Source organism: Cupressus sempervirens, chromosome 3 (assembly GCF_028749045.1).
Source record: "Cupressus sempervirens isolate cs-2001-9-10 chromosome 3, ASM2874904v1, whole genome shotgun sequence".
Classification (NCBI taxonomy): domain Eukaryota; kingdom Viridiplantae; phylum Streptophyta; class Pinopsida; order Cupressales; family Cupressaceae; genus Cupressus; species Cupressus sempervirens.
In genome coordinates this window covers 100,996,166-101,001,584 of record NC_143120.1, presented here as the reverse complement: position 1 = coordinate 101,001,584, position 5,419 = coordinate 100,996,166, and the positions used below count along the sequence as shown (strand labels likewise).

The window sequence follows — 5,419 nt, the reverse complement described above, 5'->3', positions numbered from 1 at the left end:
AGTTGTTGATTTCGGCTATCTCGACCCCATTTTTTGTGAATTGTAACTAAGTATATTATTTATTATTTATTAATAGAAAAGACTATTCATAAAAAAACTACACTTAATTTTTCACATTTTATGTTGAAAATTTAGTTATAAATAAATTAAGATTTATAGAATAATATTTATCTACAAATGATTATGCATCTATATATTTTGTTAATAATTACAAACAAGTGCCACGTAGTGATTATAGTGAAAATTATTCTAGTATGTGCTCCGGCAAAGACAATAATGGATAAATATTAGATTAAAAAAATATGCCAAAATTATTCTAATTAGGTTGTAATCACTGAAGGATAATAATATTGGACTTGTTGTTGGTGGACGTAGGTATATTCTCATTTGTGCACTTTATTGTAACGGTTACTTCTACCTATGGTTAATCTTACCAAAGTCCTCCATTCATACCAACTTCTTACATAAGGTGTTAATGTTATAAAATTATGTATACTACATATAACCATCTCTCACTAATCTTTTCTTAGAATGAAAAGAGTTCTTGAATAAACTAATAATCATTTAAATAATTGCATTTATTTTTATTTTTCATAAACAAGTCATAAATTAAAATAGTCAATTAACTAGTCAAAAGGCTCTTAAAATTATAATTAGGATTTAAAACTTATGAAATAATGAAATTGTCATTATTGTTTTTTATGTAATTAGAAAATAGAATTTAAATAATAGATTTAATATTTTATATCTTTATAATAATTTGAAAAAAAAATAATAATTCTAGTTCATCAAATTATTGATTATTTTGAAAAAATAAGTATAATTATTAGTTTTTATATATTTTGATTTCATCAACTATATTAAAAAAAAACTATATTAGAAAAGTAAAAACTATAAATTAATTCATTTGAGAAAAATAATTTCTATAACAGAAAAATTATAAATAAATAAATAAAATTTTAATAGGAAAAAGTGAATACAATTTATAAAATCTAGTGATTCATGACATAAATTTCTCAATAAAAATAATATTCAACAAACGTATTTAATTAATTAAATTAAGTTTCTAAAATTAAAAAACTTATTAAAAAGCTGAGAGATTTCTTATATTCACTGAACACTAATTGTAAAACAGAAACCAAGTTTATTTTATATTAGACAATTCTAAGAAGCTTTAAAATTTGATAGAAGCATACTTCACTGTCAATTTGATAAATACATTGAAAACTGGAAAGCAGTTATTCAATTAATTTTCCACATAAATATTTGCTCAACTACTTTTCTGCACAGTGACAAGACTCCAAAAATTCTCATCCATTTGGAGCCAATTTCATAGAGATAAGAGGAAGCCTCAATTTCTCGTGTTGTGGGTTGTCGTCAGTATTATTATTATCGAGATTGAGAGGGTCTCAAGTAAAAGATGGGCAGAGACATGTTTCTGCTGCTGCTGGTGCTACTCTTGGTGGACATGCTGGGCACCTGCTGTTGCTCCTCCAGCTCAATCTCATGGGGAGGATGCCCTCCCGAAGAAAGAAGTGCTCTCCTCCGCCTCAAACAAGAGCTCATGACCAGCTGAGCTCGTGGAAGGGGCTCTACTGCTGCTCCTGGCTGGGAATCGCCTGCCACAGGGTCTCTGGCCACGTGGCTCGACTCGACCTTTATGGTTATTCCTTGTCAGCAGCGGTGAAGAATTCGAGCAGCCAGATATTCCCTGCCTTATTCCAGCTGAACCATTCGGAGTACCTCGACCTCAGTTTTGTTGACTTGTCCCCTCTCCCCTTCCCTTCGAGGCTTGGAGGAGCTCTACATGTACGATGTGAATGTTACGTCAACTGGAGGTGATGGTGCACTGGTCGAGAATATTGCGTCCCTCACCAACGTTACATCACTGGAGCTGTCTGGCGTATCAGGTACAACTCTCTCTCCCCTTGTAAACCTCACCTCCCTCTCCGGTCTTGGCCTTACTGATAGTGACATCGCCCACCAGCCATTTCCCATGTGGATTTCAAACCTTACATCTTTGGTTGCCCTCGAGCTCTACAACTACAGTCTCCATGGTTCCATCCCTTCCACCGTGTTAGCTCTTCCCCACCTCAGAAACCTTTACTTGGACTATGCTTCCCAACTCAAAGTAAACCTCTCCTCCATTGTGCACTATGCTTCCCAACTCAAAAGCCTTTCAATTGGCCATTCAAATGTGGGAGGAGTGATTCCAAACTCTATTGGGAATATGTCGTCATTGACCTACTTGTGTCTTTCTTATAACAAAATTGAAGGCATTATCCCTCCTACTATTGGACATATGTTATCATTGACCATCTTGGATCTTTCTTATAACTCGCTTAGAGGCAATATTCCATGGAGCTCTTTATGTGGACTATCCAAGTTGTCAAGTCTTGACCTTCAGTCAAACCAATTAAATGGAAGCCTGCCATCTATTATTAGTAATCTCTCTTCCGTAGAGGGAATTTATCTCAGCAATAATTATTTAAGTGGCACTTTTTTACTTTCACAATTAGATGGTTTGACAAAAATTAAATGGTTGGATCTCTCCAACAATTTCTTGATGATAGGAATCAATTTCAATTGGATCCCTAAATTTCAGCTCCAAGATCTACATTTGACTTCATGTAATATGAATGGTAGTTTTCCATCCTTCATATCCACTCAATACAACATTCTCAATATAGACCTATCCAATAATTCATTGAGTGGAAATATTCCAGAATGGTTGTCGGACCTAACACTCTTGGAAAGACTCAATCTCTCATACAATCAATTTGAAGGAGCATTGCCCTCAAAGTTTAGTGCATTTGGTGTTCAATATGTGGACTTACATAGAAATAAGTTGCAAGGGAATATTCCTGTGCCACATCCAAATGTACAATTTATGGACATGTCAGAGAATCAGTTCGAGAGGATTAGTCAAAGAAGCACAAACAAATACAGCCCTAGCCAACTCATTTATTTGTCACTTGCAAATAATACCATTAAGGGAGTCTTTCCACATTCAATTTGTGAAGGTCCTACTTTAGAGGTTCTGGATGTGTCAAACAACAAGTTTATAGGTAACTTGTTTGCAACCTTTGGTAATTGTTCATCAACATTAAAGGTTTTGGATCTAGAAAAAAATCATTTCGAAGGTGAAATTAAGAGCATGGTTTGTCTTCAAACATTAAAGTTAGGATACAACAAACTACAAGGGCCAATTCCATCTTCACTTCAAAAGTCTACGTCTTTGCAGATTTTAGATTTGGGATATAATAACATGCAAGGAAAAATCCCAAATTGGTTAGACAAGTTGTTTGACCTCCGAATTCTAGTACTGGGATCAAATAAATTCATGGGTGAAATACCATTACAATTGGCAAAGTTGCAACACCTTCAAGTCTTGGTTTTGTCAAATAACAATTTGGTTGGAGCTATTCCAAATAGTTTGAGTAACTTGAAAGCAATGAAAAATCAAACGGAAAGCTCAGATGTCCTTCAATTTTCAAATTCTAGTTCAATGCCTTATGTGGACAAAATGGAAATAGTTAACAAAGGCCAATTTCTAGAGTATGCAAAAGCTTTGGCAATGGTTAGATGTCTTGACCTCTCTAGCAATAACTTCTCGGGTAATATTCCTGAAGGCATTGGGTTACTCATTGGTCTAAAATCTCTTAATTTATCAAGAAATTATTTGGGTGGCAAAATTCCTACTTCTTTTGGAAATCTTGTGAAATTGGAGTCACTTGATATCTCAAGGAACAATATTATTGGAGATATTCCTGAAGAGCTACAATTTCTTACATATTTGAGCTATTTCAATCTATCTTATAATAATTTATCTGGTAGGATACCCGTAGGAGGTCAATTTCTTACATTTAGTGGTACTTCATTTTCAAACAATGTACATCTTTGTGGACTTCAAATCAACACAAGTTGTTCCTCTTCTATTTCTCCAAATTTTACTCACAATGAAGGTGTGATTGTTGAAGAGTGGGATGATGCATGGTGGGAAGTGGGAATTGGATTGAGCTTTGGACTTGGGTTTGCAATTGTTATTGCAATATTATGTTTCCAAACAAAATGTCGTGTTCACTGCTTCAAGATCATGGATGAAATTATTTTCATTCTTGATCAAAATGTTCCGAAAATTAAATTTTAATAAAGTTGTTTTATTCTCCTTTCCCTCCCCCCCATAAGATACCCTCCCCTTCACTTGTCAAGTGTGGTTGCATGTGGATTTAATTTGTGTTCTTGATTTCTACTCATTTATTGGAATTGTTACTTTAAATAGTGTAAATTATACAGGACATCTATGTATGACATGAAATTAAATAGATATTTAAAATTAATTTGATTTATATATATTCATTTCAAGCTTTTTTTTGTTCAACTTTAGTTGGTAAATATTATTTCTCATTAATGTCTATTGAATGATCATATTTTAGAATAACATTATTGTTCACATATAGATAGATGTTTGATTGTTTATGATATCATAGCAATGATTAAAAAAAATTGGATATGCAAAGAAAATTAAAAAATTTAAATATTCATATATATAAATTAATAATAAGTTTATTCAAATATGTGTTGAAGATGTTCAATGTTCTAAGCATCTCCATAATCTCTTCTAATTTGTAATATCAGTCTTGTTCAATTGATGTCTTACACTTGCTTTTTGTACCAATCAAGCTCAAAATCTTGTTTAGTGTTTAGATTATTATTTACCAGCACACGTTTAATTTCATTCTCTTACAACTATTTTTGAGCAGCTAATTAAATCTCAAGTTTTCTTATAAATAAAAAAATCCACCTAAGATCTAATGTCCATGAACTAATCATAATGATGTTCAATAAACTCATTATGTTGGAGAAAATCAAAAGAGATTAAAATATCAATGACGAGATGCACATTAACTCATTTTGTTTAAGAGATCTTATGCCCCTCAATTTACAATCAACATTGGCCTACGATCTCTTCTTCACTCATTTCACTAATTTGAATCTAAAATTAAGTGCATTCCTTATCATATTTAAAATTTGTGTATACCCCTAGCCAAACAACTCTTTTAGGAATGTTCTAAAACATCACTAAAATAAATTGTACATTGAATATTTAGTAATCTTTGAGCTAGTAATCTCTGAGCTAGTAGGAATCTTTGAGCTAGTAATCTCTAACAAAGTTCTAAAAATTTGAAAAATTCTAAAAATTAGAAAAAGTCTTGAAAAAATCGTTTCCCTGGTGAAAACCTAGCAAATGGGCTCCTTGGTAACACCCAAAAAAAAAAAAAAAAGTGAAATCTCAAAAATACAAAAAAATAAATAAAAAAGAGAAAAATACAAAAAAATTGAAAAACAAGAAAAATGCCATTGGTGAAAACCTGGAAACAAGCATCATGGTAGCTAAAAAGGAAGATCCTACCAAGAT

The 5,419-nt window shown here is 32.3% G+C and overlaps 1 pseudogene; it reads left to right on the top strand.

Annotated features, from left to right (window-relative positions):
• The first annotated feature begins 1,350 nt into the window (after positions 1 to 1,350).
• Positions 1,351 to 4,267, top strand: LOC149564982 (uncharacterized; annotated as a pseudogene).
• The last annotated feature ends 1,152 nt before the right edge of the window (positions 4,268 to 5,419 follow it).